General features: G+C 37.5%; 1 protein-coding gene across 1 annotated transcript in view; it reads right to left on the reverse strand.

The window, feature by feature from the left end:
• Positions 1 to 13,319, reverse strand: part of THSD7B (thrombospondin type 1 domain containing 7B) — a 538,929-nt gene that overhangs the window by 477,102 nt on the left and 48,508 nt on the right. The window lies entirely within an intron of this gene.

Genomic DNA, 13,319 nt, shown 5'->3' on the forward strand with positions numbered 1-13,319 from the left:
TGTCAGTCTTGATCTTAGCAATGTAATCCCACCACTTCCTTTGTATGGGCTCCGATTCCACAATGAACCAATTTAGGGAATTAAAACCCTAAATTAACCCTACCAGAAAAAAAAAAAAAGTGAACAATCATCTATCCCTTTTCTGCCTGAAACTATGGAAGCAGATATTACTGATTGTTAACAGCTCCGGATATATGCAATATTCATATTAGCATCTTCATTATGGAATCCCTACACATTTTTAGCGTCAGTGATCTGAAAATCATAGCAGCACAAACAACACGCCTGGCCACTGACCTCCCTCTGCTAGTGGTACTCAGGCACCCCAGCTGGGTGGCTTCCTCAGCCAAAGGAGCAATAGGTCACCACTATTTTAAGTTCATTGACTGTCCCCTTATTTTAGTCTTGGAAAATTGAAAGACAATAAGCTCCTCCTCTATTTTCTCTAGACCATTCATTATTTTATAATTTACCCCCCTGTTATTCATGTCTGTTCAAAACCTAAGAGTGTCAGCCTTTTTTGCCCATGCCCTTGCCCTGAAACGAGTCTCATTACCCGGTCCTGGGTACCTCCCCTGACAGGGACAACCAAAGATTTCAAAATGCACTCCATTTACTCTTAGCATTTTCACTCATTTTCATAAATGGAAATATGCACTCCAAGAGTTTGATTCTGTATCACTTTCCTGTTCATGAGTTAATTTAATTTCATGCAAAGTTGATACAAAACATAACTATTCCTATGAAATAGTATTTGACATACATTCTTTACTGATATAAATGACAGTAAAAGAAAATCCAACCTCAAAAAATACAAGCATATTAATTAAAACATACTGTCTGTCCCTTACTAAATTATACATTTCTAAATCTTTTAGAAGCGTGCCTTTTCAAATAACTCAGGGGATTTGCAGTTGCCTACCAAGCTTTTCATTTCTAGGTCACTTGTTAAATCTACCCCAGGTCAGCACTGACTGAAAATTATTACTGTCTGGCAGCTGTTTTGTAGTCTACACAAAGTGAATTAGTGGTTTCATTCCACTTCCTAATGGACAAGTGGCCCCATCTTACACTTCGACCTAAATGACACTCTGTTGACTACTGCAGGGAAAGAACTAAATAAACTCTTTTTATTCCGTAGGTAGGTCCTCATGGTTAGGAATGAGACTGGTGGGACCCTGGGGGCTGTTATAGCACTACTGTACAAAAAATAAAGCCCTCCATCTATGGAATTCCTGGAATCAGAACAGGAAAAAATGCTGTTTTGGTGAGCTGTTGTGGTGATAATTTTGGTCCTGGGAGGATCTTTGTCATGTGGTTCAGTGGAGAATATACTACAGGTTGTCCACTGTTACAATTAAAAAGAGAGTTGTCCCCTCTGCATCATTTCACAGTTCAAGGGTCATAAAATGTGTGTGTGTGTATATGTGAATGTGTACTTGTGTATGCGTGCAAGAAACCAGAGGAGCAATCCACAAAGATTTCCTGTTTAATAGTAGTAGAAAGAAAATTGCTATTTGATAGAGATAAAAATACATTTTAAATGTTTTAATAATATGGTGGGCAAACAGATAAAGAGATTTGCTATTTAAAAGCAAGAGATGGAAATTATAAAGTAATACATATTTGACTTTATTTCGTTGTGCTCTACTTGCACTAGGAATAAAATAGGTTTTCCTGTTTTGAAAGCCCCCAGTCTTACACTTCCACTGGCACTGCGTTGCTTTCTGCACAAATGCACCAACATGTATTACCAAAGAACTTTTTATCTGTCTGTTTGTATTTAAAATATTTCTCACAGAAATAAAATTTAAGTAAGTCCATTATTTTCTCTGCTTTCTCTTGTCTTTTTTCCTTGGATGATAAATAAGTTTCTGTGAATCTGGTACTATCCCTGTCCTTACTGAGCTAGGACAAATTTCCCCTAAGGCCCCCACTTCCCTCTGCATTTTCATTTGTCATTCTGCTCAGCCTGCAGCAATTCAAACAGACCTGCTCTTTGGCTGAGAAATCTTCACCTCTTCCTATCCACCAGGATAAGGTTGCTTTTCTTTGGTTTTGTGACAACTGAAAATAAAAAAGAGGGACTATCAACTTCATCTGTCACCATCTTTTCATGCTCTTGTCCCTCCATGACCTTACTGTCTCTGTTCCTATTTGTTTGCTCCTTCTGAACTTATTGTTCATCTTTCCTTCTTTGCTACTCCTCACTCTCTTCACTGTTTAATGTAACTTTTCCCAAAGCAGCCTTCATCCCACAAATAAAAAGCTGTTAACTTCAAGGTGATTTCTGCACCTCGAGAACAACACCGGGATCCAGATTGTGCTCGGCTCCATGCTCCTTTCATTACTTTTTTGAAAACCCAGATGCATAAATTCAACTGGCTCCTAGAGAGATTATATTTCTGTTATTATCACTTACAAGTAAATAATTGAGCTGATATTGATCCTTCTGTTATTTCTTGTATGATATTTCTGTTGGACGTGCTATTCTGAGATGATTGTACATAAGGCTTTATTTCATTATTACACATACAAGCATTGTATATACAGCCTTATTTTCACATTTCCCCTTTATGCTTTACCACTAAATTAACTCCCTTTCTAGTTTAATTCTGGGGGCCCTGCTCACAAGCTCTCTCTCTGAGAAGGAATTTACCCGTATGGAAATTGGTTTCCATGTGATGAATATTACAAAGAATCCCAGGCAGACTTGCCAGTGTTTTGTTACCCAGAACTAAGAGTCTTTTCAGGGGCTTTAGAACAAAGAATAGGCATGAGGCCAGTTAAACACTCACTGCCATTTCTTGTCCATCTGTCCCTGATTGGAGTGTAACAAGTTGCACAGGTTTTGCTTTGCAATCAATTAGACATTACCTAGAAGTACAGACAACCTGTGTTCTTTATTTCATTACTTCAATTTCATTGTGTACATCCAATTTATAAGAACAGACACAAATGCACATTCAAATTCTACAGAACATTTAACATGAAAAGACATATTCTGGTAGCACCCAAGCTACCATTCCAATAATTAACAAAACCAACTTTCCAAAGGATTTGTGATTGTGGTTGTATTCTCTAATGTCTAACATAATGCACCCAAAGCATTTGCTGCTTAGACTGCAGCCTTTCCCTCAGTGGAGTACTAATTAAAAAATCGAAGTCTAAGAACACAATTAAACTTTGCTTCTACCGTTTCAGGCACTGACCTCCTCCTAACCCCTAAATTTTGGCTCTGTATGTTTACATTTTGCTTTTACTTGCCTCTTCTTGCCTTTGATTGCTACCTTTCTTATAGGAAACCACCTTCCACCGGCAATAAGACAGACAGATGATGAAAAGGCTCTTCCGTCTCCTTGTTCGTAAGATTTGAATTGTTTGTGTTTGACTAGTATTCAAAGACTAACACTTTGGTTGTGACTGGCTATTCTCAAATCTTCTCTACAATAGTGGTTCTTACAGAGTCAGGAACTACTGAATAAATGATTTTGATGGGTTTTTTGTGATAAACAGCAGTACAGAACGTGACTGATTTTATATGTTACTCTAAGATCTGTATTTTCAAAGTGCAAATACTTACACTTGACACAAGCAGTACAGTCGCTGTATTGGTCAACGGAGACTTACTCACCAGCTCTGGCATAGATTCATGGCTTGGACACTAAAATCTGACATTTGTGGCTGAAAATTGCTTCTCTCTTAGAGCAAAATCAGGATTTTATGAACTACTCAATACTACTTTGTCTTTAGGCACCAGAAGGGTACTTTCTCAGCATTTATCTCCATCTCACATAAAATCAATCTTGCTACCCTAATAGCACCTGAAATCATAAAGAAAGGGACATAAACTCTTGAATTTAACAAAAATGCGTAGTATAAAAGTTACACAAATGCTTAGATTCTGTGATCATCAGGTATGTGATATTTTAACTTTCACAAACATTGCAGCTATCAAAGGAACAGCCTTTTAGATCAGAACCTAGAATAATGGGACTGAACTAGGGTCAACAAGTCGCAACAAATCAGTCAAAGCAGTCAATTGCTTAAAATTCTTTTTTATTGAGAAACTGTTCCTAAAGCTTGTTCCTCTGACAGGTAAAAACTTTTCCATGTTTTTACAATGTGTGTTCACCATGGTATTACATTCCAGTCAGTGGTGTACTAATACTGGTCCAAGTATTTCTTTTCCTTTTCAGATGTCTACTATCCTGCTTCATTGTCCCTTTCAACATTCATTTTGTGAACTAAGGAAAAGAAGCTCTTTCAGTCTCCTCTTGCAGGAGCAGCTCTCCATTCCACACTTCACGCCGGTCATCCTTCTCTGCACCTATTCCATTTGAATTTATTTTTCTTGTTAAGAATTGTAAAAAATATTTCAGAAGACACCTTTCCAGTGCTCTGTACGGCAGCAATGGTACTTCTTTCTCCATTAAGTGTACCCCACTTGATACATTCAACAAGCAAAGACATCTCTTTCTCAGCTGTATATGAGAAATTCAGACTCATTCTGCAATTGGCTGATATGTTTATGTTTCTCTCCCTCCTGTCATATCTGAGGATATCCCAGTTTCAACAGTGACACCTCATTTTCCACTAGTAGTGAATTTCAGTAGCTTACTACTTTTTGTCACAAAGCTAATGTGAAATAGTAAGTGTAACTGGTTCCAACGATGAACCTTGAAGAGCTCTACTGATTGCTTTCCTGCAGCCTACTATTTCCCTTTCAGTGTCATCATTGTTATTTCCCTTTATAAACTTCCTCATTCATATTAGGTATATTGTATTAGTTCCCACAGAGTCTAACTTAACCAACTAATCTCATCAACACTCAAACAGCATCATATGAAGTGCTTTACCAAGGTCCAGGCAAGTGGAATCTACTCTATTTCCTTTGCCTAGAAAATGAATTATCAATTAAAGCTATTGAGTAGTCCTACTACAATATACTTTTATAAATTCAACTTCCTTTTTGCTCCATTTTCCCTTTCATTCCACACTTCAAATATTCATCCCACCAGAGGTTGTTCCAAAGCTTTGCATGCCAATAAGACAACTGAAGCAAGAGTAGCCCGTGTTATTCTTTTTAAATGTAGGCCGTGCATTTGCCATTCAATAGTCACATGACTTTGCCCTGGTTTTGACAGATTTATTAAAACCTAACTGTTTCAAGACTTCTCATTTCACACAGTTCTTTCAGAAGTTGATGGAGCTGATATGGTTCTTCTGATCTGATCACACGGCACTTCTTGAGCTTTGCTTCCACATCCAGCAGGGCAGTTTCCATTTCTATATACACATTCATACTCATTCATATTAGGTACCTTCGCCTTTGTACACTTACTCAACGCCTCCAATGTTTTTGAAAGGTGAGAAAAATCTATAATTAGTTTCTCCCCTCATCTGAATTACACTGCTCCTTCAACTAGACTTAGATCCTTTTTGTAGATCTATATCAAAGCAGCAGAGGAGGATTCCACTTTTCACTAAAACACATTTAGAAATCTTTCTAAGACTGACTTGTAAGATACATGTAAAAAACAAATCAAGTCTCTTCTAATTCCTAAGTGCGTTTTGACAAATTCCAGTAAAGTTACTGAATTTCCAAATTCAGTAAAATGTAATGGATTTTGTATTGAACATGATGCTAGAGTAAAGTGGTTTGTTAGTTTGGTTTCAGTTTTAAACCACGCAACAATCAATCCATCCCAAAAGACTTTATTTTGGTGGAATAATTGTTATCAAGCGACTTTGCTTTAACGGATTCTTTGCTTAGAAAAGAAGAGGGAATAAAAAACACAGCTTTCAAACCACAGAGCAACCGTTGAAAACTTAAAACCACAATACCCAAGAACAGACTGAGCCTATGATTACCTAACATAAAATGCGGTTTAAACTGGGCATCATACCAAGTTTTTCACAGAAACCCAAGGGGAAAATGGAGTATAAGTATCCATGGTTACAGTGACCCTTGCTTGGCACCTGAAGAGATCTTTCTAGAAAAAGACAGGTAGAAACATTTATCAGGGTCCTCAGAAGTAGCAAAGCTTCTTCCTGTTTTTATAAGTTAAAAAAAAAAAAAGATAAAATGGCACTTAGTACAGACTGTCCTGAATACAGACTGTAACCTAGAAATATTTTTAGAACTCCCCTCCTGTATGTTTTTCACAGTATTCACTCAGTACTGAAAAATAACCTCAGAAATATAGAACCAGCTACTTAAAATAATGGCAAATTCCTAAAATAACAAATTCATTTATAAAGTGAGTATTTCAAGACTGAAGTCTGTCTCCCCATGTTCAGTTGCACTGAACTCATGAACGAAGGAACAGGATCGCAGGCTGCAGTTCTAATGGAGAAAGTTTGAAGTGTATATTAAGACAAATTGGAACAGTCACTTCTAAGTACTGAAGCTTCCACACTCCCTGTACTTCTGTTCAGCTGCACCTTGGAGGGTAATGATATAGCTAAACACAGACAACAGTTTGCTTGGATGGCATTTTTTCTTACTTCACTAATACTTACTCACCTGTTCGTTGTTTATGCATACGTTTGGGGAAGACGTTTTTAAAACGTATGCTGATGCATAACTAGGTACACTGAAGCGCGAACAAACATGCACACATGAACAAAAATTCATGACAACAAATTTTCTAGATGCTTCTCCTATGTGTGCAATCATCTGGTGAGACAGTGAAAAAAGAGAGATGAACTGAGTTTGGTTGGTAAGTTCCTCTCTCCCTGTCAGAGAGGAACACAGCTATTTCACATTAAGGTCCATGTACAAGCCAAATGCAGTTCTCCTTATGAAAAAGGGAAAGGCAGGAAGAGATTTTTAATGCTTTTTATTTTCTAAAATGCTCATCTTCTTTATGCTCCTTAAGGATTCTGCCTCACTTTCTCTTGTAGAGGTGAAGGCTCCACAGTTCCATGTTATACAACAGATTTTTGTTAAATCATCCAACTGTATAGACCTGATCTGGATCAGGTGTTAGCACGCTATCACTTTTCTGTCAGATCAGCCAGAGCACATGCCATGATGTTGCAAAGTCTTCATTCCAGACATTATGGAAATGATGTGAATGATGCCTGGTTCAGCATAAAGTTTGCCCAAAGATGTCTGTTCCACTTTCTAAAAATGAATTTGACCCAGCAAGATGAAAGTTGTAAGAGATCAGCTCTTTATATCACGTGGCTGGAGCACTCTTTACGCAGTAAAATTATATTTGCCTCCCCATTAAATCAGCAACAGAGGCTCAACATCCCAATCACTTCTTCAAGCAGTTCTGCTTTCATAGAGGTTGGTCACCTAATGACTGAGAAGAAATTGTACCGTGTGACCTCAGTGATTATTTACAAAGATTAGGCCCTAAATCCTACCAAATTTTGAAAACAGCAAGAGCAAATATCACCATTCATAACCAATCAGCTGAAAATAATAAGTGCGTAATAACATGCTCATTTCACTGGCAATTAATGAACAGAGAAAGGAACATACCTGCCATATTCCTACAGCTCTCTATCTACATTCTTATCTTAGACTATAAATAACTGGATATACCTGTATATGTGTATTTACTCATGGTATTTAAGCAAGTACTGTATATTGAGGGCTCGACTGCAACACTGAAAATATGGCAACATTTAATGGAGATTTTTTTGGTTGTTTTAGAAATGTTGGGTCATGTTTTCAACAGACACCAAACCGATAGACAGTTAACGAGTAAATGCTCTCAATTATATTACCCAAGTAGGAAGCACTGACTCAAAAACGTAAACCCAGTCTTACTCCTGCACCTCCTGAAAAAAGGCAATATCTCTATGGCATACTGCTTCCAGCAGTAAAACCACGATTGCAATTCTAAAGTGAATTTTCAGGGAAATAGTGGGATAACCAAAAGAAACAAACGATGGGAATGCACATCACTGAATTCGGGCAGTGATGAACAACAGATTCAGCCACCAATTTTGGGAGGAAGCAGAGACAGGAGCAATCCCTGGCATGCAGATTCAAAAACGAGTATGCAAGCTGAGGTTCAGCACCCACGTGTACAGACTTTATTTCAAAGCTGTTGCAACAAAACTAAAACATTTGTGAGCTTCAGACTGCTAAACTGAGCTAAACAGGAAGAGTTGTTTCTCCTACTTTGCTTTCAGTGCCACATTTTTGACACAAAACAAGTGGGCAAATCAGCTAAAGAAATTATTTCAGCAAGCTCAGAAGCTCACAACGTGAAAAATCAATACCTACTACCGCATCCAAAGAAAGGAATTAGAAGAAATGTGTGAAAAGGATAAAGAAAACATGGCACATGCTAGCATGCTTTGCTACATCCCAAGCACACAGTTCCACAGACGCCATTTCAACAAAAGACTGATCAAAAACTGTCAGGGCGGAAACACAACATCAAAATGCTATTTCCATTGTGTAGAGCACACAGGCTTAATGTACACACGCGTAAGTGGATGTGTTTTGATCCAGGCGACTCTGGGCACTGCTAGTAGGAGAGGCATGAGCACATGGTCTGATGGACCTATTTTGAGTCATAGAATAATTCCGGTTGGAAGGAACCTCTGGGTTCAAAGCTAGACCAGGTGGCTCAGGGCCCTGTTCAGTCTATTAGTCTCCAAGTAGCGATGTTCTGTTTACACTGGAGAAGTGATGCACAGTCACAGACATAACTGTATTTCTAAAGCTATGTACTAAGAAATCATGAAATTGTGAAACTGCGTACATGTATATATGAATATCTGAACTAGATTTTCTAATTTTCTCCATATGCTCTTAAAACAGGAGTTTAGCATGGTCCTACAGAAGGAAATCCTGTCCTTATTAATGCAAACTGAACTGCCGGCAAGTTTTTGATGGAATTTTACAGCATAAAAGAACGTAGAATCACAGAATCATAGAATTGCCTAGGTTGTAAGGGACCTTTCAGTCATCTAGTCCAACCATCAACCTAACTCTGACAAAAACCATCACTAAACCGTATCTCTAATATCATAAGAAACACATCTCACAGCTAAGCAGAAATCTATCTGAATGCTATGAAAGCCGAAATCCTACCTGGTTATAGTAAAGAAATTACTTGTGATATAATTAGGTAGGTTTTAGTTTGTTTTCATAATTCTGATCTGACCGCAAGTCTGGAAAAAAACCACTTCAACGTGTCTCCAGAAGTGTTCTGCTATATAATCATCAAAGATAAAACCTTCAGCTTCAGTGATATGCAAATGAAGACATGTTTGTTAAAAGGATTAACAAAGTTGTTCAAAGCATCTTTTTAGTCTACTCTGCTTCCAAACAAACAATAAACTGTCCGCATGCAGTGAGATTTGCTAACCCATAAACATAGCCAAATGGAGGAAGAAGATCAGAACCTTAATGAGTTTGGTCCCCTTTGAATTTTAGCTGATCAGTGTCACCAATAATTTCAACAGGCTCTAAAATAAGCACTTGCTGTCTTCAAAGTGCCTTGCAAACATCAACCAATTAATCCCTACAACTCTCCTCTGAGGTAGGTAAGTAGGTATTGTTATCCCCATTTTACAGTTGGGTGAACACAGTCAGAAGGGTTAAGTGATTTGCTGCAGGCCACAGATGGAGGTGGGATTAAAACACAAGAGTGACCATGATTCCTTTTAGAGGACAGCACTTTTTTTTCCTGCTGACTTTTCTGTGCTGACTTTAGACATCTTGGCCTTGTGGCAATGCTTTAAGGAAACAAAACAAATTCTCCTTGTTAAAAGCAAGGAACCATAAAGAAATCTGTCTTTGATGCCAATACTTTTGTTGCCTTATGCTGATGTAAGGCTTTTCTTTTAATTTTCTTCTGATATTCAAGTATCATTCCTTTCATAGAGGGACTTATTCCTGTGGTAATGTAACATGCTACCAACTGAAAGATATGTCCTGCTCCTTTGCAGATTTTATTTTGTCTTTCTGCTTTCAAATCAGTAAATTTAGGTGGCACCCTGCCCAGAAAGTGGGCAGACACTCTCCTTCCAGGACCGGGGTAACAGTCGGTAGGCTTGTTCCACTGCAGCACAGGCAGAAAGAGATGGAGACAGGGAGCTCTGAGAACCAAGAGCAAAGCAAGCCATTAACTGAAACCCAACTCCAGCAAATCGCTTGTAACCATTCTAACAGGCGGGAGATTGATACCTTTCCCACTTCAACAGAAAGATCAGATGGAAAAGGCAGGGTATATCCTTTTCCTCTCTATGTATACAACTTTGGTCTGCCTGAAGACCCATTTGTCATGCAGTCAATCCAGCATATGGTAATAAACATTAGAGTTTTATAAGGAAACCACTTTTCACCTAGAGGCAAGCAAGTCCACAACATCAGTTCCCTGGAGTATTTTTTAGGATAGAAAAATCCACTACTCGAAGGTAATGTCTTGCAAATACCGAGCACATTTTCTGTTATGTTTTAGAAGACGCTCCCCCCACTTTCAGAAGCCTTCCAGTACAGGAATTGACACATACAGAGAAAATCAGTGAATATTTGAAAATTATTAATTTCCTACTATGTAGTACAGTAATTTCAGCACTATTGCTGGTTATGTATTTTTAAGATACAATCATCTATGTGTCCTGAAAGGATTAACGGTAAAAAATAAGGAATATTTTATTAATACCATTGTAATTATTACATTACAGCCGTATTTATATATTACATAAATGAGGGATCCTATCATCTCCTTTGTGTTAGGTGTCACCCACAGACAATGGTGTCCTCAATCTTTTATTAGCTAGAAGTTTACTTTGTTAAAGATGCTTGTGAAGCCTTCAAATTAAGTAAGTAATTTAAAATAGTTAAATAAAGTGAAATTTATTTTTCAGTTTCTGTGGATATTGAATCAAAGTGGTACTTTTCCCATTAGAAAGGTTTATTAGAAACTATTTTGCTCTTGCATGACCAGCATTCATATCTCTTTTTAGGAGACAAAAAAGTAGGTTAATGATTCACAACTTGAGGAATTGTGTTGTTTGCATAACAGTATAAGAACATGTAGGATTTTGAATCTCAGAGGGCACGTATTACATACATGCCTTAGGAAGGGTCTGATTTTCACAGTAATTCTGTGACCAGAAAAACATGTAATGCAAAACATAAGCTTGGAAATTGCTATTTGCTAGCTCTGTCTTAAGAAGATTTGTAGCTAGCTCTGATTTACATGCTCTGCAGAAACGGCTCCCTTCTTTTTATCACTTTGGAAATCATTAACTTGCCCTCGATGGTCCTCTGTGCAACAAAGGAAGTTTTCACATGGATTTTCTGATAGGAGAAACAAAAGAGGTCAGATAACAAAACAGCAGTGTGAACGACAGTTTTAGAGGACCTTCCTCCAAACACATTTCAGTGACATCTCATCAGATAGGGTGTCAGTCCCCAAATTTCCCACCACTCAGCACTACCACGCTTCAGGGCTATTCCATGGAACTAGATCATTCCTCAGGTCTGACTTTCTTATACTATCTATGAATACAATGTCACTGTCCCCTATCTTATTAATTAATTAAATCAATTTTCACATAATATGCTTTGCTGTTATGCGTCTACCTGCACAGTAAAATGGAGGTGTGATAACATTTACCTACTTGGGCTGTAATTACACTTCCAGTTCTGTGCATCGATACCCCACATGTCAATGCACTCCATGATATCTACCCCAATAAATAACCAACCAACTCTCAAACTTGTCAAATATCTCTAGAGTTCATGTACATATGGGGTTTTTTGCTCATCTGCAACCATTGCCACAAGCCATCTGCACTACAAGGATATTTTAATGTCCTGCAATGCATACATAGAGAAGGAGCAGTGTTTAAACTTCTGTGCCCCTCTAAGATGAGAATATGTTCTCCATAAAAATACACCTCTCACCCATATGATTTTCTGGCAAGGTAGGATCCAATTTTTCCTAAAAGTTCATCTCCCGTATATGCAGCTCCATGTCGTGATTGGTTTTTTAGCACCTGTTCAATAAGCGTATTTCTGAAAATCTGGTTCACATGTTTGTAAGTTCAGTAGGCTGGAGAGCCTTTCAACGAAAACTGCACGGCAGTTGCGGGTGCCATGAGCTGGGCATCCTCAGTAAGTGAAAAAGCGAAAGATGATCCTATAGACATGATCCTACTCATCCATATATAAAAATTTCCCTCATCTGCTCATTTATCTTCCTGGTGATCTAACGCTGGGCTGCACATTACTTTGGCATGTATTTTCCTATTTGTAAGTCTAGAAAGTAACGAAGACATCACAGATTCTATGGAAAATAAGGGACGAATAGCAATAATTATAATTTTGTCACACTTGTTTTTAAAGAAGTTTAGCAGAGTAGAATTATGGTCATGTAAGTATTGAAAAATGGGGATGCAGTAGAAGATTTGTTATTTCCGTAGAATTCTAGCACAGAAACCCTCTCAAATTTTTCTGGATATAAGCTCAAAGTAGATATTGAGTTTTCTGAAGACTGCTAATTCCTGAGTTATAACCAATTAAAGCTTGCTTTTAATGCAACTTGTATATGATATTCCAGACCTGCTAACAAAACATGAATTACTATCAAATTATGATGTAGTTAACGAAGGTAATCATGTCATAAGTCATACCTTACACACGTTTTTAACAAAAATAATCAGTGTTATTAATCATAACCAAACTCATACTCGCTGTAGTGCAGGAGGAGTTCTAGAACTTTTAGGGGAAGAGTAAGAGTGTGACTCTTGTCAAATACCTGGAAATAATCTTTGCATCTAAAACTGGTGGCTAACTCAGAGCACGTAAACTGGTAATAGGGGCATTTAGGAATAAAACTTTTGTCAAACTTTCGTTTTATTCATCCCTTGAGGCTACAGGGTAATTTGAGCATATTGTTATTACATAAAGAACGCCCTTCTCCCTTCTTCTTCTTTGCACTCCAAATTCCAACAGTAAAGACTAAATCTATATAACTGAATCAACTATTCCCAACATAGATACTCACTATGGTGTGATTTGTGAAACTAGGGGGGACAAAAATGACACACTATTCTAATAAAAATCTTCTCTGCAAATTAGTGTACCTGCATGAATATCAACAGTATTGAGACCCCAGAGACAACTGCAAAGGAAATCCATGATTCTGTTTTATTTTTCTTTATATTTGGGTTGGTTTTCCCTTGCAAGCCTATTTTATTATTGTTATTTTTATCCTACATATACAATTTCAGCTGCTTATCTTTTTTCTTTTTTTTTTTTTTTTTAAATTACCCAAGTACTGGAAACAGATCATTACTAAAGATATTCACACTTCACATTTAAAAAACTT

This window comes from Rissa tridactyla, chromosome 7 (assembly GCF_028500815.1).
Source record: "Rissa tridactyla isolate bRisTri1 chromosome 7, bRisTri1.patW.cur.20221130, whole genome shotgun sequence".
NCBI lineage: Eukaryota > Metazoa > Chordata > Aves > Charadriiformes > Laridae > Rissa > Rissa tridactyla.